This window comes from Archocentrus centrarchus, chromosome 14 (assembly GCF_007364275.1).
Source record: "Archocentrus centrarchus isolate MPI-CPG fArcCen1 chromosome 14, fArcCen1, whole genome shotgun sequence".
Classification (NCBI taxonomy): Eukaryota; Metazoa; Chordata; class Actinopteri; order Cichliformes; family Cichlidae; genus Archocentrus; species Archocentrus centrarchus.
In genome coordinates this window covers 34,938,819-34,966,301 of record NC_044359.1, presented here as the reverse complement: position 1 = coordinate 34,966,301, position 27,483 = coordinate 34,938,819, and the positions used below count along the sequence as shown (strand labels likewise).

General features: G+C 41.8%; 1 protein-coding gene and 1 pseudogene across 1 annotated transcript in view; both read right to left on the bottom strand.

The window, feature by feature from the left end:
* The window catches only part of ntm (neurotrimin), a 561,945-nt gene that overhangs the window by 281,239 nt on the left and 253,223 nt on the right, over positions 1–27,483 (bottom strand). The gene's annotated exons all lie outside the window — the stretch shown is intronic.
* LOC115791848 (glycerol-3-phosphate acyltransferase 4 pseudogene) overlaps positions 2,191–27,483 on the bottom strand; it is a 168,125-nt pseudogene continuing 142,832 nt past the window's right edge.

The following is a 27,483-nucleotide window of genomic DNA, read 5'->3' as shown; positions in this document are numbered from 1 at the left end:
AACATAAAGATGCACAAAAGTGCACGTGGCACCAGGACACCCTAGGTTGCAGGTCGATGATCGATTTTGTAATCCTATTATCAGATCTGCAGTTGAATGTTCTGGACACTAGGGTGAAGCGAGGAGTTGAGCTGTCAACCAATCACCACCTGGTTGTGAGTTAGATCAGGTGGCAGGGGACAATGCTGGACAGACCTGATGCACCTAGACTTATAGTAAGGATGGGCTGGGAACAGCTGGCAGAGGCCCTAGTCCTCAAGATCTTCAAATCCCACCTCCGGCACAACTTTGACAACATTCCGAGGGAGGCTGAGGACATTAAATCTGAATGGACCATGTTCCACATTTCCATTATTGAGGCTGCTGGTCAGAGTTGCAGCTGCAAGTTGGTTGGTGCCTGTTCTGGTGGTAATCCCCAAACCAGATGGTGGTCACCAGAGGTAAACTGAGCCATCAAGCTGAAGAAAGAATCCTATTGGGCTTGGTTGTTCTTGTGGGACTCTGGAGGCAGCTGACGGGTACCGGCAGGCCAAGCGGAACGGAGATCAGGTAGTGGCCAAAGCAAAAACTCATGTGTGGGAGCAGTTCAGTGAGACCATGGATAAAGACTTTCGGACAGCCTTGAAATGATTCTGGCAAATCATCAGGAGAGGAAAGCCGTGCACTACTCACACAGTTTATAACATGCAGGTTTGGCGCTGCTGACTTCAGCTGAAGCTATAGTTGGGTGATGGTAGGAATACTTCAAGGATCTCCTTAATCCCACTAACACAACTTCTGTAGTGGAAGTAGAGTCTGGGGATGAGGTCATTGAGGTGGTTAAACAATTACTTGCTAGCAGGGACCCTGAGGTATGATATTCACACTGAGTTCCTGAAGGCTCTGGATGCTATAGGGCTGTCTTGGTTGATACGCATCTGCAATGTTGCGTGGTGATCTGGGGTGATGCCACTGGACTGGCAGACTGGGGTGGTGGTCCCCATGTTTAAGAAGGAGGACCACCACGCCACCACCCCTGGTGTGCTCCAGCTATAGGGGGATCACACTCCACAGCCTCCCTGGTAAGGTCTATGTCAGGGTGGTGGAAAGGAGGGTCTGTCCATTAGTCAAACACTAGAATAGCCTCTCGAGAATATTTGAATGTGCATGGGAGTTTGCACAACTGGCTGTAGCTCAGGAGGTAGAGCAGGTCACTAAGTGGAAGGTTGGTGGTTCCATTACTCCCCAAGTTACTCTCCGATGCAAACTGTCAGAGTGTGAATGCTTGACAGAAAGCACTTAGATGTAGAAGGAAGTGCTTGTATGAATGGCTGTGAATGGGTGAATGAGGCATGTTGTATAAAGCCCTTTGAGTGCTCAAAGAAGAGTAGAAAAGCGCTATATAAGAACCTGTCTACACGTTTTGTGGATTTGGAGAAGGCATTCGAACGTATCCCTTGGGGTATCCTGTGGGGGGTGCTGTGGGAGTATGGGGTGTCTGGCCTGTTGTTTCAGTGCAGACAGTCCTTGTACAGCCATAGCAAGAGCTTCGTCCATCTTGCCAGACATAAGTCAAAATCATTTCCAAGGTTATTATCATTACCGTAAACTGAAATTGAAAAAATCGAAAGGAGCCAGTTTAAGTGGTTTGGGCATCTGACCAGGATGCCTCCTGGGCACCTCTTGGGTGAGGTGTTCTGGGCATGTCCTACTGGGAGGAGGCCCCAGATAGACTCAGGATACGCTGGAGAGAATATATATCTTGGCTGGCTTTTTGAAAATGGGCTCTAGAGCATTTTCAAAATGCTCTGGTCTTTGTTTGCGTGTAAATGAGCGAAAACGCTAAATTTTGAAAACAGGGCCACTAGTATATGTGTACTATGATTGCAGTTGCTGTATCCATGCTGTCAACTAGTGGTCTGGCAATGGGAACATCAGTGTTTTCAACATCTTGCTTTTCCATGTAAACAAAGATAGTTTCTAAAACATTTCAAACTGAACGTGCTACTTTTTGAAAACAAAAACAGCAAAATGACACTGAAAATGCTCTGGAGTAAATGGGGTCTTAATGATCCACTGCAGGTCTTTTCTCTCTTCTGAGGTGCAGCTGGAGAACCACACCATGCATCCATAGCTCAAGATACTTTCTAAGGTGCATTGGTAGAAGTTGGTGAGGCATTTTCATGCGAGCCCAGTTTTCTTGAAGGACTGCTAGAAGAAGAGTCTCTGTTGGGCCTTCACCACTTCTCTGGTGTTTACTATCCACGTCAAGTCCCTTGTGAGGTGAACACCAAGGTACTTGAAGCTCCCCACCTGTTCCACCTTTTTTCCAGTGATCATTAGACTGGCATGTACTGTGTCCTTACGTTTCCTGAAGTCAATGACAAGCTCCTTTGTCTTGTTGGTGTTAAGGAGCAAGTCATTATTCTGGCACCAGTATGTGAGGGCCTGGAACTCCTGTCTGTAGGCTGCCTCATCATTGTTGGTTATCAACCCCACCACAGATGTGTCATCTGCAAACTTGAATGTGTAGTTTGTATTATCAATTGGGGTACAATCATGTGTAAAAAGAGAATATAGTTAGAGTGGACTGAGAACACAGCCCTGGGAGGTGCCAGTGTTGAGAATGATGTTAAATGAGTAGAGGTCTCCAAGTCTCACGTGCTGTGATCTGTTGGAGAAGAAAATCCTTGATCTAGCTACTGAGGCCAGTGTCTGCAATTTGTCAACCAGCTTGCCCGGGTTGAGTTGAAGTTGACAAACACTATCTTCACATAATATTTGGGTTTTCCAAGTCTGCCAATGCATCTGTTGGTTTTATAGGTAAACTGGTACTGATCCAGGTCAGGAGGCACCGAGGCCTTGATGTGATTCATTATTAGTCTCTCAAAACATTTCTTGACTATCGGTGTTAATGTGACCGGCCAGTATTCATTCATGTGGCTGCTGAGCGCTTCGGGATTGGGAGGAAGGTCACAGTCTTTAGGCAGATGGGAACTGTAGCCCCTTTCAGTGACCTGTTGAATATGTCACTGAAAACAGCCGCAAGTTGCTGTGCATAAGACTTCACTGCACATCCTGGGACCCTGTCTGGACCAGTTGCCTTCCTGCTATTAATATTAAGCAAAGCCTGCTTAACATGGTACCGATGCAATACCATTGGATTCCCCTCTTCTTGATGGGGGTTGGAGGGGTGTGAGGGATATTGACTATGGGAGATGACACTCCCGTTGCTGTTATCAAAATAAGAGAATAGAGTTTTCAATTGATCAGGGAGGGAGAGGTTGACTGTGGGGGATGGGCAGGGGTTTTGTTTGTAGTTGGTAATTGTTCTGATCCCCTGCCACATGCTGTGGTTGTTGTCCCAAAAATGCTGTTTGATTTTTATTTTATGTTTTTTTGGCAACAGCAGTCCCCCTTCTCTGGTCTGGTTTTGGTGGAGCTCTCAACACAGAATCTGATATAATCAAATACTATGGAGCTGTATTGCTCTGTGTCTCCCTAATCAAAGAGCTCCCACCTTGTGTCCTCAAAACAGTCCTTCAGTGTTGCCTCAGTTTCCTCAGACCAGATTTGAACTGTCCCGACCTGGCTCTTTGTTTTGCTGACGAGGGGTTGATATGTAGACGTTAAGAACAGGGTCAAGTGGTCTGACTGTCTAAGGTGGGGGGCTGGGCGGACTTTGTAGGCATCTTTAAAGTTGGTGTATCCAGTGTTTTTCCATTGTGTGTACCCATATGGATGTTTCTGTGGAATTTGGGTAATACAGACTTCAGGTTTGTGTGATTAAAGTCGGCCACTACAATAATGAATCTATCTGGTAGTGTTTGCTGATTGCCTCATGCAGCCTTCTCATGGCAAGCTTTGCATTTGCCCGTGGATGGATGTACACAGCAAAAACAAACAAGGCATTGTGCTCACACTGAGGTGGTATGACCTGCATTTTAACTCTAGAAACTCCAAGTCTGAGCAATAATGTCTTTTTATAACAGTGACATCATTGCAAAAATCGTCTCTCACAAAAACACACACACTCTTTTCTTTCCAGCCTCCAATATGCAGTCTGCTCTGTAGACGCTGTGTCCCTGTAGTTCCACAGCTGCATCTGGGATGTTTTCATGCAACCATGTCTCAGAGATTATTATGATGCAGCTGTCCCATCTGTTGTTTATAAATCGGAGTCTCAAGTAGTCTATTTTCTTAACAAGAGAGTGAATTGACAAGAAGTAAGCTCAGAACGGCTAATCTGTGTGGAGCCAATGCAGTCTGGCTCTGTAGCCTACCCTTTTACTTTGCTTTTGCCATTTGTATTTCTGCAGTCTGGGTTTAGTAGCAGTTTGGATTAAGGTGTTTCCATGGACGAATAATCCATTTCAGAAATTATTTAATGTCCGCAGGAACAAAGTTCAAAGAATGTTTGCCTGTTTCCATAAGTTCTAATCATGTGTACTTAAAATAGCTGCCATGCTATACACACTATGGCGCCAGATAGTGTAGCACACAGTCAGCGGTCTAATGGAGTCCATGCCTTGTTGTTTTGGCAGCAAAAGGGGGACCAATATAATATTAGGCAGGGAGTCATGATGTTATGCCTGATCGTTGTATATTCAGCGTTATTTACTTCACTTGTCATTCGATTGATGTAAAATCTTGTTGCTCAAAGCTCTATGTTTTTGTACCACCTTTACCGAAATTTAATGTTCTAAAAATGCAATTATGCTTTATTATCCCCCTTAGCAATTTTTAATTTTATCAAAGGCAAAATATAAATTTTTTTTTTCTTTCCATTGCATAAATTGACTGTGAAGTCACTTTATACTCAACAACTGTGATTTCATACACAAGTCAAAATGGAGGCAGTGGCAGCAGCTTTAACCACTGATCTCTGAACATTGCGACATAAATCTTTTAAGAAATGTCACAAGTCTTTGTGTTCTCTTAGTGACAGAAAATGGATTACTATAGCGATACCACTAAAGAAAAGCCCAAACTTATTGGTTTTGGAAACCACAGGGCAGAGTTGTTTATCCAAGATTAATGAGGTCATGGGTGTTCAGTAATTTTACAACTACACCATTAGGAATGTGTTTACTCAAGGATACAGCCTGTTGTATGGATAGAAGGTTAGAGCTGCTACATTGACCCACTCTCTGCTGAACACATATGCAGTTCCTTGATGGTGAATCTTTTCCCAAAAATTCAGATTCTGATTCATGATATTATCACACTAAATTGATCCACTATAGTACCAACTAGTGAAATTCTTACTTCCAGGTGTAATCCATGCTCTAAACTCACAGTGTAAAAAAGCCCTGATATTTGAAACAGTTAATGAATGACAGAGTTTGGGAGATAGTTTTTTTTTAAAAAAAGATTCTGTTGTCATTTGTGCATCTATAAAGTTTGGGTGTCTTGATCTCCCCAAACTGTTCTTCTATAAATATGCAGCTGTCATCTGATAAAACAAAGTTGTAGATTATGTTCACTGTCAGCCAAGCCCTGAACAACATTCAAGTTAGTTGAGTAAATGGAGACAGGAAATAACTCCCCATCTGAGCTGATGAAAATTTCATGAAATATATAAGAAAGGGGAATACAAGAAAAGAACTGGGGAATATGGCTGTTTGGATGACAGTTCAATTATTGTAGCTAATGGGATGGCAACCTGACCCTTTTTCTGCATGCTGGTAAGACAATATTAACTGTGATTACCATACCTCATGTCATGTCCCAGCAAAAATGCTTGGTGAAGGATATTCATCATTTATTATTACTCATCCACACGGCCTGTACTAGTTTCACTTCGGCTGTTCAGTTTCACCTGATCAATGCTGTGTGCAAATAAGGAAGGACAAATCAGGCATCGATGTCTGATGAGAGCAGGGTCTGGGATGGGTAGTGGGAGAATGATATTTTTATAAGAGGATTTGTCAGATTGGGTTTCGTAGTGTGAGAAAAGGAGAAGCTGCAAAGACACATGCCCTCTATCTGGACACTTTAATGAGGATCATCTCCACTCAAGCAGTCTAGAGACAAGGATGAGGACATGTAATACCCCACAGGGTTAGCGGGAGTTTAAAAGCTCCACTGATGAGTCACGGTCAGGCTAGAGGGCACACTCATGCAGACTCACACTCACCTACCAACACGCTGTAGACAGAGAATAGTCAGTTGTTCTTTTGTGTTTTTGTATTTCTCTCTCACATGCCCTTTTACCCAAACCTTAATCAATATAATCACAGGGCTTGTAGAGTTTGGAAATATGAAAAATGGTTATGTGAACAGGAGTACCTACAAGGAGTCCTGAGCTATTTTTTTTTTATATTAGATATAATTCCAGTATTATCATGGTTACATCTTTACTGAGTTGTACTGTGTGGGTACAGAAAGATAGTTTTTGTTATGCATGCTATGGAAAAAATAAAACTACTGTAATCTGAAAAATGCCCAATCATTTTGCATAAACTTTTGACTCTGTCTTCAGCTTATAAGCTTAAGTACACTTTACAAATTCTCTAGGAATCTACACCAAAATACTGATACCTACATCTACTAGCAGGAAAGTGCTATGATGTATAATACCTGCTGTATTGTATGTTGTATGACTAAAGAATTTTGCAGTGTTGTTCTTTTTTGTAATATATAAAATGTAATATTTAGAGTGTTACACAGTTGCGAGCTGACAACAATATAGTCATTTTAAAATGCATAGAAATGAAAATTGCTAGCATAGAAATTACTTAGAAAAAAGATTCCACCAATTCAGTTTTTATTCAGTTTTTAAACAAAATACATAAATACCATTTCTCATGATAAACACTCTCTCTCTTTTGATCTATAATCTCATTTATCATTGTCTATAATCTGACCAGCTGCCTACAACATTCAATGCCTAGTTTTCAGTTTCTTTACATTGACTGAGTGGTAACGGCTGTAGATGTTGATGCAGATTTTGCATACAACAGTTGTAGACTCATTGAAGAGAGTCAGACTCAAGTCTGATGTAACTCAAAATGTTTCCTGATGGTCTTGGATGTGTGATGTCTGGGGCTACGTTGCTGTTTCAGAACCTGGCAGACTTGTTGTAATTGATTGAGGCATGAATTCTGCTGTATACCAGAAACTCCTGAAGGAGAACATCTGTCCTTCAGTTCATGTCATGAAGCCCAGGTGCGCTTGGGTTATGCTGCAGGACAATGATTTGAAACACACCAGCAAGGCTACCTCTGAATGGCTCAAAAAATAAAGGTTTTGAAGCGGCCTAGTCAAAGTCCAGACATAAATCTGCTTGAGATGCTTTGGCATAAACTCAAACAAGCCATTCATGCTTGAAAACTCTCCAGTGTGGCTGAATTAAAACAGAAGAGTGGGCCAAAATTCCTCCACAGTAATGTGACAGACTCATTGCCAGTTATTGCAAATACTTGATTGCAGTTCTTCCTGCCAAGAGTGGCACAACCAAGTAGGTTTAGGGACAATTGTTTTTTGTTTTTTGTTTTTTTTTTCCTCAATTCATCACTTAAAAACTGCATTTTGTGTTTACTCAACTTATCTTTGTCTAATATTAAAATTTGTTTGATGATCTGAAACAGGTAATTGTAACAAATATGCAAAAATGAAATCAAAAAGGGGGCAGATTTTTTTCACAGAACTGTACATACAAAATATTGCAAAAGTATTAATTCACTCATCCAAATCTTTGAATTCAGGTGTTCCAATCACTCCCATCCACGAGTGTATAAAAGCAGATACCTAAGCACGCAGACTGCTTCTACAAATGTTTGTGAAAGAATGGGTCACTCTCAGGAGCTCAGTGAATTCTACTGTGGTACTGTGATAGGATGACACAGTTGGGAAATTTCCTCACAACTAAAAATTCCACATATATATGTGAAGGTAGATGAGTGATTACTTTTTGCAGTATAGTATATATCTGTGACAGCATACCATCAAATGGTGCAAGCTCCCAGTATCAAACTGGGAAACTGGAGTAAATACTGGAGTAAACACTTCAGCACTCATATACTCTGTATTACCTTAATATGGAAATATAGATAAATGGACCTGTGATGTAGGTTTTTATTTTGTTCAGCCCTGCCTTAGCCACTGAACTTGGAACTAGTGTTACATATGTAACTACCAACAACCACATTTGCAATTGAATTCTAAACATGTGTTGTATTTCAATGAATTTTGAAGCCCAGATCAACTAATGATGGGAAAAAAGAGGACCTGACTGTATGCAGGATACTAAAATGCATGTAAATACTCTAAATTTCCTGATCCAAAATTGTGCTTGCATTATTCAAACAACAGTTAAAACATCTAATCTTCCACTGAGGGTTTCTGCAGAGTGAAAGCATTAATGTGCCTATGCAAAAGTAATTAATGCTGCCTGGAGCAAAACATTCAAAATGCAGTGTTTGCTTAGAAATCACAGGATCAAGGTTCAAGCCACTGTGTAGGCAAGTCTCTCCCAGCTGTGAAAACACCAACCCAGAGGGATCAATTGAACTTGATGCATATTCTTTTTGAGTATAGGAAAAAGAAACAGAAACCACTGGGCATTCATGAAGAGGACTTGAGTGGGTGGTGGTGTTGTTGGTGCTCGTCACCCACTGACTACCATCAGTTTTTCTTTCTCTCTTTTATTTTGCGTACTGATTCCCGACAAACTGGACTTCCTGCAGAAATATTGAGAGAGGGAACGGTAGCAACAATGTTGCTTGATGTAATAAATATACCTTATTCCATGTGCAAATATATCTCAAAAAGGCAAGATCCACAAAGAATTGTAAAATAATCTCATTCAACATGGGAAATTTATACCCTCTCATTTCAATTTCAATAGCAATTTTTTTTAGCAACTCTCAATTTTTTTAAGGTTAACCCTTTGAAAAGAACTCAAATACCATCAGCTTGGTTTGTTAGCTTGCTTCATTCCAAGGAGACTATCCATAAAAACTTTAACTTTCTTTTTAAGCCACTGCTGCTGTCAAACTAAAGGCTCTGAATGATTCGCTTAGTTCGGCATTACTTAAGAGAGAAATGGCTGTTCGCATTTAATAACAGTGAAGAACGCAACGCATGAGGAGCTTTTGTGATTTCACAGTTGTTCAGATAAGTGAGTGGAAATCCACACAAACTATCACAGTGTTTGGAGATGATACAGTCAGTTTGTGTAGGTCCTTTTCAGACAAATTTGCCTCAAGCAAACAACAACACAATGCAGAAGTGTGACTAATTTAAGGAATCAAGCTATAGTGTACCTGTGATTGAAGTGAACATATAAAGAAGAGTATAAAAGGTTTGAGCTCAGAGTATGGGTAACATTCAAGCACCTACACTGATGAGTCAGTATTAATACTGAGTGGATACTGCAACCACAGCTGCTAGTGCACATAATGAACTTAACTAATAAAAATTAGAATCAGCAGTCCAACTTGGCCTATGGACATGACACCAAGTGATGTTGTTCTGACTCCTTGGTTGATTTCTAGGATTCTGTTTTAACCAGATGGACAAAAAAACAAAACACTGTGCTGAGTGATGTGAAAACAGAGGCACCACTTGCCACCAGGCAAGGCAGGCAACTGCTTGGGGCCCCAGGCTGTTGGGGGGCTGCCTGAGGGCTGACAAACTCCACTCTCTCTCATTGCATGCAGCACACATGATTCTGTTTAAACAAACCTAATGACAACAAAGAAAGCACTCAATGAAAATGAAGAGCAGTTGTTCTTCCGGGAGTGAGAAAAAGAAGGGAAAAAAGAGGAAGAGATGAAAAAGCAAAACTGTGACAGAAACATTTATTAAGGTCACAGCGCCAGGGAGCCATGGACTGTTTTCCAAAATTCTTCTAAGCTCCAAGTGGAAGAGTCTGAACACATATGTCAAATACTGTTCACGTGTGAGGCGAAAAGGGAGCAGGAGACTGACGGACAGATTTGGGTTGCATCTGCAGTGATGCGGGAGCTGTACTGGTCTGTTGTGGTGAAGAGAGAGCTGAGTGTAAAAGTGAAACTGACAACTTACTGGTCAATCTACATCCATACCTTCACCTATGTTCACGAGTTCTGAGTAGTGACTGAAAGAATGACACTGCAGGTACAAGTGATGGAAATGAACTTCCTCTGAAGGGTGGCTGGCCTCTCCCTTAGAGATAGGGTGAGGAGTGCAGCCATTCAGGAGGGGTTCAGAGTAGAGCTGCTGCTCCTCCATATCGAAAGGAGCCAGTTGAGGTGGTTTGGGCATCTGAACAAAATGCCTCCTGGGTGCCATTTGGATTAGGTGTTTCAGGCTTAACCTACCAGGAAGCAGCCCCAGGGCATAACCAGGACATGCTAGAGAGATTGCATCTCTCTGCAGGTCTAAGAATGGCCTCACATTCCCCCTGATGAGCTGGAGGAGATTACTGAGAGGTAGAGGAAGGTCTGGGCTTCTCTGCTCAGGCTGCTGTCCCCACAACCCAGCCCTGGATGAGCACCAGAAACTGATTGGCTGGCTGGATGGAACCTCTGTTTTCATATTACTCATGTTAGGTATAAATATAAGTGCCATGTTGTAATACATTAAAGACATAATGTGATTTCATGAAAATTGTTTATTTCTCATTTGTATGCAGATTAATGCAGTAAGGTGCTCCAAATTGTGATCAGAGCATCTACTACTGTATGTAGGAGGAATCTGTAATTTAAGAATCAGTTTTCTGTTAGTTTCTTGTTCCTGGCACACTGTGTTCAAACAGAGACAGGTAAACTTCATTGACACTTCGTGTTGACATCATTAACATTAAAAGGCATTGTTTATTACCAAAAATTGGGCTTAATATACTTTCTTAATAAAATGTTCCTGGTGTTATCTCCATGTGGGTGAGACACTGTACTATGCAGCATAGTCCACCCACAGTTTAGAAAATGTGCTATTAACAGAAAGTATAGCAACAGAAAACTAATTCAGTTATTTCCAATGTGCTCTGTATCTTGTCATCATTTTGTTAATGAACATGTACATGTACTTTAAGAAAAAATAGGTTTTTCTTATCTTGTTCATTGACCAGAGGTCAAATTGTTTTTCTTCCCCAAATCAACCAAAACATCAGTCAGATACTGAGAGAAACCCTGCTGCCTGCCTTTCTCCTTTACTCCTAAAATGTGTCTCTTAATGGCAACGGCTGAAGGAATTGCTATGGTGTTCAAGAAACATTCCAACAGCTATGTTGTTTAAAATGGTCCAAGAATACCTGAAGACTTACTTTACTTAATGAACTGGTATTATTTAGCTAATCCACCATAGTTCATCTATCCACCACTGAATAGCCTGCTCCTGCAGCACCACAGACAGCATGATAGAAAGCACACTTAGACTATGATGTAGAGCAGGGGTAGGGAACTCCAGGCCTCGAGAGCCGGTGTCCTGCAGGTTTTAGATGTGTCCCTGATCCAGCACACCTGACTCAAATGACTGAATTACCTCCTCAGTCTGCAGTCAAGTTCTCCAGAGTCCTGCTAATGACTTCTATATGTGATTCAGGTGTGCTGGATCAGGGACACATCTAAAACCTGCAGGACACCGGCTCTCGAGGCCTGGAGTTCCTTACCCCTGATGTAGAGGGATGTGGGAGGTTCATTTTGGTAATATTTGCATTTTGCATACTCTATCACAAATCTGCCTCACTACCTATTAAGGTCTTGACAGATTTTCCTGTTGTTCATACTTGAACAACAGGAAAATCTGTCAAATTAGGATCTGTCTTGATCAATTTTCAATGTACAGTGTAGTCAGGCAGCTGAACTAAACACGATAACACCAGGGTGAAAGTTTTTCTTAAACTTAAAGCATTACTTTTTCCTAAACCTGAGGTAGTTTATTTGGCTTACCCTAAAACTAAAAGCTAAAATAATATTACAAAAAGCAGAATAATGTGTCACTATGAAAACAAATGCAAGTGTACTCCTAGTGCCAGCAAGGGCTTCAGGTGTAAAACCTTTATCAAATCATACATGCAGCTCATCAAGAATGAGATTTCCATACTGGATCGGTTGGGGCCCAGGTTAACAACAACAACCCCGCCAGTGCTGGCTGCCAAAAGGATGTAAACTGTGCTACTGTTGGCTGAAGACAAAAGAAGAGGAAAGGGGTAAGGCGTGTTAGGAGGCAGCAGGAGAAAACCTTTGACTCTAGAGAGTTTGATGTTGTTATGGCGCCAAGAGGATTATTGCGCAGCAGAGATGACAGCCCGTTGCGTGCAGCAGTGTGTGTATGTGTTTTAGGCATTTTAATTTCTTTTACCATATTTATTAGGCACTATCACAGTATTTTTAATTGCCACAAAAACAACATGACTTTTTCTTTGCCTTCTGTGCCCTGAAGTGGACTTTATACAGCACTGTGTATATGATAACTGTGGAATGGACAGTGAAACGTGATCAAGAGACTACTGTTTAAACATACACCCACCAGAAACTACTGGACACATTGCTCAAGACTTGGGATTAGACATGACAATCTGAAGGAGTTACTATGGAGGAGGCATTGAGGAACTGCGGGAGTGAAGTGGAATAAAAGCCAAGAGAACATGGAGAAAAACTTTTAAACCACCCCTGCCATTCATTACTATGGGAAATGTTTGCTGCTTAAACATCAAACTTGAGGCAATGGAGAGTCTTGTTGGGGTGGAAAAAGTGTATTGGTGAAGCAGCCTCATATGCCTGACTTAGATGTGGCTCACAAACAGTTTCCCTGCCTTGCTGATCATCTTTATCGGTTTTAGCACGATACTTGTGGGCAGGGACACCCGAGCTAGCAGCAAACAGAAAGGAGGGGAGCTTATCCTACTTGTCAGAACTAAATGGTATAACCCTGAACGTGCTACAATCAAAGAACAGATATGCACCAGGAATACTGAACTGCTACCGCTTAGCTCAAGACCATATTACTTGCTGAGGGAGTTCACAGTAGTGATAGCCATTGTTGTTTAGATCCCCCTGTCTGCCAACAAGGAAGCACCGTGGGATGTCATACATGCCACTATAATGAGACTCCAGGTCAGGTACCCAGATGTTCATCTTCATTGTCTGGTGACTATAATCATGTATCACTATCCAAAATCTTACCCACTTTTAAACAGTTTGTGGATTGCAGCACCAGGGGAAACAAGATCCTGGACCTCTTTTATGCCAATGTGAAAAATGCATATACAGGTGCTGATCATAAAATTAGAATATCATGAAAAAGTTGATTTATTTCAGTAATTCCATTCAAAAAGTGAAACTTGTATATTATAGTCATTCATTACACACAGACTGATATATTTCAAATGTTTATTTTAATTTTGATTATTTTAACTGACAACTAATGAAAACCCCAAATTCAGTATCTCAGAAAATTAGAATATTACTTAAGACCAATACAAAAAAAGGATTTTTAGAAATGTTGACCAACTGAAAAGTATGAACATGAAAACTACGAGCATGTACAGCACTCAGTACTTAGTTGGGGCTCCTTTTGCCTGGATTACTGCAGCAATGCGGCGTGGCATGGAGTCGATCAGTCTGTGGCACTGCTCAGGTGTTATGAGAGCCCAGGTTGCTTTGATAGTTGCCTTCAGCTCTTCTGAATTGTTGGGTCTAGCTTATTGCATCTTCCTCTTCACAATAGCCCATAGATTTTCTATGTGGTTAAAGTCAGGCGAGTTTGCTGGCCAATTAAGAACAGGGATACCATGGTCCTTAAACCAGGTACTGGTAGCTTTGGCACTGTGGGCAGGTGCCAAGTCCTGTTGGAAAATGAAATCTGCATCTCCATAAAGTTGGTCAGCAGCAGGAAGCATGAAGTGCTCTAAAACTTCCTGGTAGACGGCTGCATTGACCTTGGACATCAGAAAACACAGTGGACCAACAGCAGCAGATGACATGGCACCTCAGACCATCACTGACTGTGGAAACTTTACACTGGACCTCAGCCAACGTGGATTCTGTGCCTCTCCTCTCTTCCTCCAGACTCTGGGACCTTGATTTCCAAAGGAAATGCAAAATTGACTTTGATCAGAGAACATAACTTTGGAGCACTCAGCAGCAGTCCAGTCCTTTTTGTCTTTAGCCCAGGCGAGACGCTTCTGACGCTGTCTCTTGTTCAAGAGTGGCTCGACACGAGGACTGCGACAGCTGAAACCCATGTCTGCATACGTCTGTGCGTGGTGGTTCTTGAAGCACTGACTCCAGCTGCAGTCCACTCTTTGTGAATCTCCCCCACATTTTTGAATGGGTTTTGTTTCACAATCCTCTCCAGGGTGTGGTTATCCCTGTTGCTTGTCCACTTTTTTCTACCACATCTTTTCCTTCCCTTCGCCTCTCTGTTAATGTGCTTGGACACAGAGCTCTGTGAACAGCAGCCTCTTTAGCAATGACCTTTTGTGTCTTGCCGTCCTTGTGCAAGGTGTCAAAGGTCGTCTTTTGGACAACTGTCAAGTCAGCAGTCTTCCCCATGATTGAGTAGCCTACAGAATTAGACTGAGAGACCATTTAAAGGCCTTTGCAGGTGTTGCACCAGGTGTCTTCAATATTGAACCTTTTCACAATATTCTAATTTGCTGAGATACTGAATTTGGGGTTTTTATTAGTTGTCAGTTATAATCATCAAAATTAAAAGAAATAAACATTTGAAATATATCAGTCTGTGTGTTATGAATGAATATAATATACAAGTTTCACTTTTTGAATGGAATTACTGAAATACATCAACGTTTTCATGATATTCTAATTGTATGACCAGCACCTGTAAATGCAGAGCACTGCACCCTCTTGGTCAATCAGACCAGGACATGGTGTAGCTCCAGCTATTGAAGTTGTTGCCTGTTACCACTTGAACATCAAAAAGTAGGTGTCCTGAGGCCAAAGAAGCCCTGAGGTGCTGCTTTGAAACAGCAGACTGAGATGTTTTCTGAGAACAGTATGTGGACAATGTTGACGGGCTAACAGAAAGCAGTACCTGTTAATTTAATTTCCTTCTTCCAATTTGCTGTCAGACATGGCTCTCTCACCCCTCCCTCTCCTTCATATGTCAACTCTTCCAGAGTCCCACCTCCCCCTTCTCCTACACCTGTAGCCATTCCTGTGACTTTCCACTCATCTCAGGTCATTAAGGAGTTAAGTTGACTGAAACAGAGGAAACCATCAGGGCCAAGGCTGCTGAAGGTCTGCTCTGCAGAGCTGGGTGATATTTTAACACACTTGTTTAATCAAAGTCTGCATCTACTGTACAGAAAGTCCCCAAGTCGTGGAAGACCACCTGTCTGGTCCCTGTGACCAACTATAATCACTATAATGACCTATAGCACTTACTTTGTATGTCATAAAGAGTTTGAAAGACTGGTACTCACCTACATCAGGGTTGGTACACTTATATGGACCTCCTGCAGTTTACATATCAGCCCAAGATCAGTGCTGACGATCCCCTTATCTACATGCTGTAGAGGGTCTATGCACACCTGATGCATGTGTGAAGTTCACATTTTTTGACTTCTGAAGTGCATTCAACACAGTCCTGCCCTGTCTATTAGGTGAGGACATGAGGAGTGAGTGGATGAGTGGATCCATCACTGTTGCTGTGCTACTTGGATTATCTTTCCCAATGACCACAGTATGTGCAACTCCAAAACATCAGCTCCAAAACAATGCTAAGCAGTAGAAGAAGGTGTTGTTGGCCTCATTAGAGGAGGAACAGAGAGGAGCAGTCAGCAGCTTTGTGGACTGGACTGAGCAGAACCATCTCCTTTTGAATACTACAAAAAACAAGGAGTTGGTTGTGGATTTCAGGAGGGGAAAGAGAAAGACCCAATCAAAACCAATTACCATCAGAGGCACAGGAGTGGAAGTGGTCTCCAAATCACAGGTACTTTGGAGTGTAGTTAGACATTAAGCTGGACTGAAGGAGTCACATGGAGATGGGATACAGCAAGGGTCAGAGCCGACTTAATCTCTTTAGGAGACTAAGGTCATTTTAACATCTGCCAACCTTTGCTGTGCAATGTCTACCACACAGTGGTGGCCATTGTTCTATTTTTTGCGGTGGCCTGCTGGTGAGAAAGAATTGTTGTAGCAAACAGAAACAGAGCAAACAAGCTGATCAAGAAGGCTGGCTCTGTAGCTGGGGTCAGAATGGAGACAGTCCAGCAAGTAGGCCGTCCCATTGAGATTCAATGTCTCATTTGCAAGAGAGACCTGTTTCAAACAAGCATAATCTAGAGCATTTAATTTTTTTTATTATTGATACTGCTGTGACAACATAATGTCCTGCAAAAGATTAATAAAGGATCTATCTATACTATACTGCAAAAAGTATTCACTCACCCATCCAAATCATTGTATTCAGGTGATCCAATCACTTCTAAAGTGGAAAACCACATAAAATAGCAGAGCTGGGTCTGTGTTAAAGCACATACTCTGCAGAGGTCACCACATTCTGCACAGTCAGTTACTACAGACCTCCAAACTTCATGTGGCTTTCAAATTAGATCAAGAATAGTGCATAGATAGCTTCATGGAATGGGTTTTCTTGGCAAAGCAACTACAACCAAGCCTTACATTACCAAGCGCAATGCAAAGTGTCAGATGCAGTGGAGTAAAGCACACCACCACTGGACTCTAGCGCAGTGGAGAAGTATTCTTTGGAGCAACAAATCTCACTTCTCCATCTGGCCATCCAATGGATGAGTCTGGGTTTGGTGGTTGTGAGGAGAACGGTACTTGTCTGACTGCGTTGTGCCAAGTGTAAAATTTGGTGGAGGGGGGATTATGGTTTGGGGTTCTTGGAGTTGGGCTCAGCCCCTTAGTTCCAGTGAAATGAACTTTTAATGCTTCAGCATGCCAAGGCATTTTGAACAATTTCATGCTTCCAACTTTGTGGGAAAAGTTTGGGGATGCCCCCTTCCTGTTCCAACATACTCACCAGTGCACAAAGCAGGTCTATAAAGACATGGATGGGCGAGTTTGGTCTGAAGGACCTTGACCGGCCTTTACAGAGTCCTGACCAAAACCCGATAGAACATCTGTCTGTCTATCTACAGGACTGTGGAGATGAGAGTAGGGACTTTAAATGTAGGGACTATAAATGGTAAAGGGAGAGAGCTGACTGATATGATGAAAAGAAGGAAGGTAGATATTCTGTATGTGAAATAGACCATGTGGAAGCAAAGCAAAACCAAGAGCATTGGAGATAGATTCAAACTGTTCTAGCATGGTGTAGATAGAAAAGGAAACAAAGTAGGGGATAATCATGAAGGATGAGCATTTGAATAGTACTGTGGAAGTGAAGAGAGTGTTGAAATTGAAAGAATGATATTGAATGTTGTCAGTGGGTATAACTCACAAGTTGGATAATGAATGAGAAAAGAAAGAGGAATTCTGGACATTCAATGCCCTCAATGGGCACTGTGGGAGTGGCGCTCGCCTTGCAGCCGGAAGGGTGCAGGTTCGAGCCCCTGTCCCTGTGCTGCGTTGTGTCCTTGGGCAAGACACTTAAACCACATTGCCTAACGGTAGCGCCAGTCTCTGGCTGCATGACCGAAGATGCTTGTCTCTGGATGAGTGATCTGAAATGATCATTTCGTTGTGTGCCTTGTGCTCACAATGACAATGAGTTGAATCTAACATGTAGGTGAAGAGAAAAGAAGTGATGAAAAGGTGCTGGATTTAGGAGATAAATAAGGAAGGGCGGATGGTGGTGGATTTTGCAAAAATTATGGAAATGGCTGTGGTGAATTTATACTTTAAGAAGAGGGAGGAACATGGGATGACATATAAAAGTGGAGGGAGGTTTACACAGGTGAATTACATCTTGTGCAGAGGGTTCAAAGAAATAGGAGATTGCACAGTGGTGTCAGGGCAGTACGCAGCTAGGCAGCATTGGATGGTATTCTATAGGATGACTTTCAAAATCAAGAAGAGGAAGCAAGTGAAGGCAACTGAAAGATTAAAAAGTGATAAAATTGATGAGACATACCATGAAGCTATGAGAAAGAGTTGTTGAAGTTAGATTAAGCAGGGAGGTGATGATCAGCAAGCAGCAGTAGGCTATGTGGTGGTGATATTTAGTAATTTGGGGCTCAGCTGCAGGTGAGGGGTGGCACAGTGGTTTCAAGGGGATGCTGGCCAACATGAATTAATTATGTCTTTTCTATATATGTGTGTGCAGTAACGTGCTGGGAGGACGAGCGTGTGGCAGAAGGAGGTTGGAGCTAGAAGCAGAGATGCAGCAGTAAGCAGAGTGGACAGGCAACCTCATTCACACATGCATTCACTGAAGCATTAATACAGCTTCATCAACTGCACCAAAGAATAAAACAATTAAATGTGGATTGTTAAACATTAGGTCTCTCTCTTCCAAGTCCCTATTAGTAAATGATTTAATAATTGATCAACGTATTGATTTATTCTGCCTTACAGAAACCTGGTTACAGCAGGATGAATATGTTAGTTTAAATGAATCAACACCCCCGAGTCACAGTAACTGTCAGAATGCTCGAAGTACAGGTCGAGGAGGAGGATTAGCTGCAATCTTCAATTCCAGCTTATTAATTAATCAGAGACCCAGACAAAGTTTTCATTCTTTTGAAAGCCTGACTCTTAGTCTTGTCCATCCTAATTGGGAAAATCAAAAACCTGTTTTATTTGTTATTATCTATCGTCCACCTGGTCCCTACTCAGAGTTTCTGTCTGATTTCTCAGACTTTTTATCTGATTTAGTGCTCAGTTCAGATAAAATAATTATAGTGGGTGATTTTAACATCCATGTAGATGCTGAGAATGACAGCCTCAACACTGCATTTAATCTATTGTTAGATTCAATTGGCTTCTCTCAAAATGTAAAGGAGCCCACCCACCACTTTAATCATACTCTGGATCTTGTCCTAACATATGGCATAGAAACTGAAGACTTAACAGTATTCCCTGAAAGCCCCCTCCTGTCTGATCATTTCTTAGTAACATTTACATTTACTTTAATGGATTACACAGCAGTGGGGAATAGGTTTTATTACAGTAGAAGTCTTTCTGAAAGTGCTGTAACTAAGTTTAAGGATCTAATTCCTTCATTGTTATGCTCTTCAGTGCCATGTGCCAACACAGTACAGAGCAGCTACCTAAACTCTGCTCCCAGTGAGGTTGATTATCTCGTCAATAGTTTTACATCCTCACTGCGTATAACTTTGGATACTGTGGCTCCTCTGAAAAGGAAAGCTTCAAATCAGAAGTGCCTGACTCCGTGGTATAATTCACAAACGCACAGCTTAAAGCAGATAACCCGAAAGCTGGAGAGGGAATGGCGTCTCACTAAATTAGAAGATGCTCATTTAGCCTGGAAAAAGAGTTTGTTGCTCTATAAAAAAGCCCTCCGTAAAGCTAGGACATCTTACTATTCATCATTAATTGAAGAAAATAAGAACAACCCCAGGTTTCTTTTCAGCACTGTAGCCAGGCTGACAAAGAGTCAGAGCTCTGTAGAGCCGAGTATTCCTTTCACGTTAACTAGTAGTGACTTCATGGATTTCTTTACAAATAAAATTTTAGACATTCGAGAAAAAATTATTCATAACCATCTCAAAGATTATTCTTCATGTTCGGCTGCTTTCAGCACTGCTGGTATTTGTTTAGACTCTTTTGCTCCAGTTGATCTTTCAGAGTTAACTTCAATAGTTACTTCCTCCAAACCAGCAACATGTTTGTTAGATCCCATTCCTACTAGACTGTTCAAATAAGTCTTTCCAATTATTGATGCTTCAATCTTAAAAATGATCAATCAGTCTTTATTAGTTGGCTATGTACCACAGACCTTCAAGGTGGCTGTAATTAAACCTCTGCTTAAAAAGCCATCACTTGACCCAGCTGTCTTAGCTAATTATAGGCCAATCTCCAACCTTCCTTTTCTCTCAAAGATTCTTGAAAGAGTAGTTGTAAAACAGCTAACTGATCATCTGCAGAGGAACGGTTTATTTGAAGAGTTTCAGTCAGGTTTCAGAATTCATCACAGTACAGAAACAGCATTAGTGAAGGTTACAAATGATCTTCTTAGAGCCTCTGACAGTGGACTCATCTCTGTTTTTGTCCTGTTGGACCTCAGTGCAGCTTTTGATACTGTTGACCATAACATTTTATTACAGAGATTAGAGCTTGCTATAGGTATTAAAGGTACTGCACTGCAGTGGTTTGAATCATATTTATCTCATAGACTCCAATTTGTTCATGTAAATGGGGAGTCTTCTTCAGACAGTAAGGTTAATTATGGAGTTCCACAGGGTTCTGTGCTAGGACCAATTTTATTTACATTATACATGCTTCCCTTAGGCAGTATTATTAGAAAGCACTGCATCAATTTTCATTGTTATGCAGATGATACTCAGCTTTACCTATCAATGAAGCCAGATGACACACATCAATTAATTAAACTGCAGGAATGTCTTAAAGACATTAAGGCCTGGATGACCTCTAATTTCCTGCTTCTAAATTCAGATAAAACTGAAATTCTTGTTCTCGGCCCCACAAATCTTAGAAACATGGTGTCTAACCAGATACTTACTCTGGATGGCATTACTTTGGCCTCCAGTAACACTGTGAGAAATCTTGGAGTCATTTTTGACCAGGATATGTCCTTCAATGCACATATTAAACAAATATGTAGGACCGCTTTTTTGCATTTGCGCAATATTTCTAAAATTAGAAACATCCTTTCTCAGAGTGATGCTGAAAAGCTCATTCATGCATTTATTACTTCTAGGCTGGATTATTGTAATTCATTATTATCAGGCTGTCCTAAAAGCTTTCTGAAAAGCCTTCAGCTGATCCAAAATGCTGCAGCTAGAGTACTGACAGGGACTAGAAAGAGAGAGCAGATTTCTCCTATATTGGCTTCTCTTCATTGGCTCCCTGTTAAATCTAGAATAGAATTTAAAATTCTTCTCCTCACATACAAGGTCTTGAATAATCAGGCACCATCTTATCTCAAAGACCTCATAGTACCATATCACCCCAATAGAGCACTTCTCTCTCAGACTGCTGGCTTACTTGTGGTTCCTAGGATACTTAAGAGTAGAATGGGAGGCAGAGCCTTCAGCTTTCAGGCGCCTCTTCTGTGGAACCAGCTTCCAGCTTGGATTCGGGAGACAGACACCCTCTCTATTTTTAAGATTAGGCTTAAAACTTTCCTTTATGATAAAGCTTATAGTTAGGGCTGGATCAGGTGACCCTGAACCATCCCTTAGTTATGCTGCTATAGGCCTAGGCTGCTGGGGGGTTCACATAATGCACTGTTTCTCATTCACCTTATTTACTTTGTTTATACTCCACTCTGCATTTAATCATTAATTGATATTAATCTCTGGCTCTCTTCCACAGCATGTCTTTTCTCTCCCCTCAGCCCAACCGGTCGCGGCAGATGACTGCCCCTCCCTGAGCCTGGTTCTGCTGGAGGTTTCTTCCTGTTAAAAGGGAGTTTTTCCTTTCCACTGTCGCCAAGTGCTTGCTCATAGGGGGTCGTTTTGACTGTTGGGTTTTCTCTGTATTATTGTAGGGTCTTTACCCACAATACAAAGCGCCTTGAGGCGACAGTTTGTTGTGATTTGGCGCTATATAAATAAAATTGAACCCAGGCCTTCCTGGAAGGCCTGGGTTCGATTCCACCTTGGCCCAGGCCTCTCCCTCTCTCTGTGTGGAGTTTGCATGTTCTCCCCGTGCTTGCGTGGGTTTCCTCCGGGTACTCCGGTTTCCTCCCACATTCCAAAGACATGCACTTACTGGGGTTAGGTTAATTGGCTATTCTAAATTGCCCGTAGGTGTGAATGTGAGTGTGAAAGGTTGTTCGTCTCTCTGTGTTGGCCCTGTGACAGGCTGGCGACCTGTTCAGGGTGTACCCTGCCTCTCGCCCTATGACAGCTGGGATAGGCTCCGGCCCCCCCGCGACCCTGACCAGGATAAGCGGAAGCGAATGGATGGATGGATGGATGGATAAATAAAATTGAATTGAATTGAATTGAATTGAAGCACTTTCTGCTTTCTATCTAACATTCACAATCACGATGAACACATCAGGAACAACTTGGGGTTCAGTATCTTGCCCAATGATATTTTGACATGCAGACTGGAGTAGCCAGGAATCGAACCACCAACTGTCCAATTAATAGATGACCTACTCAACCACCCCAGCCACAGCCACCATGGCATGGGTTCAAGGTGGGGCTGGGATTACATCAGGGATCAGCTCTGAGCTCTTTCATGTTTGTAATGGTGATGGACAGGTAGATGGATAAGGTCAGGTTGGACTGTCTGTGGACAAAGATGTTGCAAGCAGTAGAGGTAGTGAAGGTGGACAAGTTCAAATACCTGGAGTCAACCATTTAAATGAATGGACAGTGTACAAGAGAGGTGAAGAAGAGAATACAGGCAGGGTGGAGTGGCTGAAGGTGAGTGCTGGGGTGATTTGTGACAGAAAAAAAGCAGCAAGAATGGAAGGGGAGGTTTACAAGATGGTAGTGAGACCTGCTATGATGTACTGTATGGTTTGCAGGTGGTGGCACTGACAAAAAAACAGGCTGAATTGGAAGTGGCAGAGTTGAAGATTTTTGTTCGGAATGGAAAGGATTGAAAATGAGTACAGAGGGACAGTTCAGGACAGGCATTTTGGAGACAAAGTTAGACAGGCAAGGTTGAGATGGTTCAGACATGTAAAGAGGAGGGCAGAAGAAGTTGAATATAGAGCTGTGAGGCAGAAGCATAAAAGGATGACCACAGAGAAGATTCATGGATGTAGTGAAGGAGGACATGCAGAGGGTTGATGTCGCTACAGTGGATCATCTGACCCCATCCCACACTATCCTTAGCATCTAAGGATAGTGTGGGATCCACTGTAGCGACTTCTAAAGGGGGCTGCTGAAAGAAGAAAGAAATACATATTTTGCTGCTGAGTTGTCTTGTGAAAAACTGTATTTTATGAGTGTTCTCCCATGGGTTATGTTTCTGCCCACTCCGCATGTGTGTATACTAACTTAGGGTTGTGTTACATCTCCCAACAGAGGAGGGAGATTTCATACCTGTTACATGTGTCCATCACAATAATTTTTATAAAAATTTATACAGGCATCAAACTCCAGCAGTGAGTCTCTGCAGTCTGGGAAACATTATTAGGCCTGAGAGTGGTAAATGTCCTCAGCTAGTCTGAAGGCCTTTTGGGCAGCAGCCTGCTGCTGTCGCTGTTTGGTATGCAGAGGCTCAGATGCATGTTGTTTGATGCCTGGGAAGCTCACCTCCGTCTCATACGCTCTCTCTCCAGGCTAATTGACTGTAATGAAATTGCCGGAGACAATCTTGAGATAAGGGAGTCATGGAAATGAAAAAAAAAAGAGAGAGAGAGAAGGTGACAGAACATGGATGCTTTAGGAGAGTCCTGATGACATTTCCCTCTATCTTTGTGAAAATAATTGCATCTGCCTCTGTGCAAATGAGATTGGAGGACTGGAGGATGGTGGAGGTTGGTAGTTGGTGGCAGTGGTGTTGAATGTAGGGGTAGTAATGCTGTATGTGTATCTTCTAAAATTTTCATGAGCTAATTATGTATTTTCAACAAACAACATACTTTTACACAGATGACAACAGCTGTTTAGCTTATTAAAGAGACTGTTACTCATCAGATACATTTCTAAAATTAATCTCCTCTCATTGTCAAGTGATTATCACTGTTATCACAGTGTGAAAATGATATTTTCAAGTTCACATGTAGAGGAGACTGTGAAAATGTGGCACCCTTATTATTTACTGTTATCTTCAGGGTGTGGTGCTGGTATAGCACCTTGTTCTTATTGTGTTATTAAATAGTAAAATAATGAAAACAGAAAATCATTATACTATATTCTCTATGCCCTAGATTCATCATGCAATTAGAGGGGTTAACATGCTAATTATATGGAATCCTCTATATGTTTATTTTTTACATCAACAAACTCACTGCGAGCTGCTGCAGAATGTGGAAAATAATCTCATTCTTCAACTTGTGCTTGTTGATAATAAATCCATGCAGCATGTGTGCCACTGAGCTCCTCTCTTTTTATTGTATAGTCTGCTACACACTAAAAAAGTAACATGAGCACAGCCTTAACTGTTATTCCCTTTTTTCTGAAAAAAACATATACTTAGAGTTTCATTTATTTATTTATTTCCCTCACAAAAGACTAAAATAATACTTGTTTGCTATAATCCTGTGTTCTTCCGTTTAACTCAGAGCATTAATTAGAATTCATTGTTCAAAATTTAAGCTGTATTTTTTTTTCTTTTCTTTTTTTTTCTCTTTTCTTTTCTTTTGTATTCATTAATAATGTTATAGTGGGTCATGTGTCATGGGCCCCTTGTCCTCTAGGTGATGGCCCGCCTTGACAGCCAGCCTGCCTTGCAAAACTCTGCCTGCCTTCTGGAGAAAATACACCTGCAAGATAAAAGCCAACTCTTCGAATTAAATCAAGTAAGCTGCAGAACTGCCTTGAAATTGTATTTTGTTCAGGACCTGCAGACATTGGGACTGAAAACTCACAATCCTCTGATTAATACTTTGAGCTATTGCTGTAAATCTTGTCCTGTAAACCTACACCGTGTTTGATTAAAGTCTGTGGAACTCTCCACTGACCATCAGTTGACAGAACAATCTGGCAGATGCAAAGCCAGTTCAGAACATACTCTCGGGCAAGCATGACCAAGTCCTCCAGGGGCTGGCTGAACAGCACCATGGACTAGTTCTTATATAGCACTTTTCTACTCTGTCTGAGCACTCAAAACGCTTATACAACATGTTTACATTTACCGCATTCACACCCATTCATACAAGCACTTCCATGCTTAACTAAGCTTAGTGCTTTTATAATCTAACATTCACACATGCTTGCGTCGGAGAGCAACTTGGGGTTAAGTATCTTGCCCAAGGATACACTGGCATGCGGCCTGGAGTAGCCAGGAATCGAACTGCTGACCTCCCGATCAGTAGGTGACCTGGTCTACCTCCTGAGCTACAGCCACCCCAGGATTTTTTCAGATAAATGGGGCGTAACTCTAATTCCTTACCTAATGTCATCATCAGCCTCCACAGCTACATCCCCAACTCCGCTGGTCCTGCCAGCTCCCTCTGCACAGCCCATATCCAGATCCTTATTCCAGTGAGTTTGGAAAGTGAGAGATTTCTATTGCAATGCAATCTAGTTTTTGACAGACTGACACAAACGTACTCCTCTGACTGTGTCAAGATCATATGTTAATTTAATGCAAGATAGAGCTCTGGATTGGGCTGAAGCAATACTGGCAAAAAACAAAGAATGGACAATTCTCTGCTTGTGTTCTGTCAGGGTCAGCAGATTTTTCTGTTGACTTCTGCATCATAATAGCAGGTCCAGGGTGGCCTAATCACGTGTTACAGGGAGTATTCCTGCATCAACTGAATGCGCAATTAAAGAACTTGTTAGTATCCAAACATGATTCAGACTCATTAGAATCTCTTGTATCCCTGTCAATAAAGCTGGATAAGCGGATCCTGGAGAAGAAGTCAGAGCAGGACTTCAAAACCCAGAGTTCCATGGGAGCACATTCTTGACTTTCTCTTCCGCTGCAACCTGGTCTGTGATTCGCCAGATACCAAGCATCCATTCATCCCAAAAGTTAACAGATGAGGAGCGGCAAAGAGAATAGCTGGTGAGAGTTCCTATTATGGAAGGACTGATCATCTAGTTGCAAAATGTCAACTCTGTCCAAAAGAGCCCAGAAGGAAGTTTTATTTTTGAACCACCCAAAACTCTGCGAATTGTTGGTCATCCTTGGTCAACACTGCACAACCCATATACCCACTCTTGAGCTAGAAGCTATGGAAAAATATTTCTCAGACACATTAGCAGCTAGAATAATACAATCATCTTCTCCAGCTGATGCAGAATTTTTCTTTGTGGAAAGAAACAAACAAGACTCTTCACCCATGTATTGTTTTGGTACTGTTTGCCTTTATTCATTCTGCTGTTGAGCTTCTGCAGGACGCCACTATTTTCTACAAGCTGGACTTGCACAGTGCCAATCATCTTGTACGCAATCAGGAGAGGGACAAGTGGAAAACAGCATTTATTACACCTTTGGGGCATTTTGAGTACTTAGTCATGCCATTCAGTCTCACTAATGCACCTTGTGTTTTTCAGGTTCTAGTCCACAAATGTTAGGACTGGCTCAACATTGGCTTAAAAACAGCAAGTGCTGACCAAAGTGCTTAACATTAAAACACAATAAAATACACAAACAATAAAAACAAACATAATTGATAAATAAAACAAATGAGTAAAAGTCAATAAAAGTCAACTCTCAAGCAGTTGCCAATAAAAAAAGGTGGGTTTTAAGAAGTGACTTAAAAATGGACAGTGAAAAAGCCTGTCTAATATGGAGTGGAAGTGTATTCCACAGCCTAGGTGCTGCCACAGCAAAAGGTCTTTCCCCTCTGAGCTTTTGTTGTGTCCTCGGCACATCCAGGAGCAGCTGATCAGCAGACCTGAGCGACTGGGAGGGCGAGTGCCTATGTAGGAGCTCAGAGAGGTAAGGGGGGGGGGGGGGGGGGGGGGGACCATTTACTAACTTAAAAGCAAATAAAAGATTTTTAAAATGCACTCTAAAATGAACAGGGAGCAAGTGCAGTGAGGCCAAAACAGGAGAAATATGATCTCTCTTCCACGTACCAGTTAAAAGATGAGCAGCTGCATTTTGCACCAGCTGAAGACGGGACAGGGATGTCTGGGAAACCCCATAATAAAGAGAGTTACAGTAAATGAATTGTGATGTAATGAGCGCATGGATTACGATTTCAAAGTCCTGTTTTGAGAGGATCTGTTTGACCTTAGCTAATTGTCTGAGTTTAAAAAAGCTGGACTTCACCACTGCACTGATCTGCTTATCTAGGTTAAAAACATTCTCCATTCTGACACCCAGTTTAGAAACAGTAGGTTTTGCGTATTGTGTTAGAGGCCCCAGATCTACAGGAGAGGAACCACCAGTAGTACCAAAACCTCTGTCTTCTTGTCGTTAAAATTAAGAAAGTTTAGTGCCATCCAGGTTTTAACTTCATCAAGGCACTTAATCAAAGATTTTCCAGAATAAGAGTCTTCTTGTTTTAAGGGGACATACACCTGACTGTCATCAGCATAAAAATGGAACCCAAGGGAAGAAGATACAATGAGAATAGCAGTGGCCCAAGGATGGAACCCTGGGGTATCCCACACAGCAGAGGAGAGCATGAAGACTTAAAACTATCAAGACTAACACAGAATGTTCTCTCAGCCAGGTAGGACCTCAACCAACTCAGAGCAGTGCCATGAATGCCTGCACAATACTCTAAACGAGGGAGTAAAATACTGTGATCCACTGTATAAAAGGCCACTGTTAAATCCAGTAAAACTAAGATAACATAATCCCCAGAGTCTGTAGCTAAAAGAATGTCATTAAAAACCTTTAATAG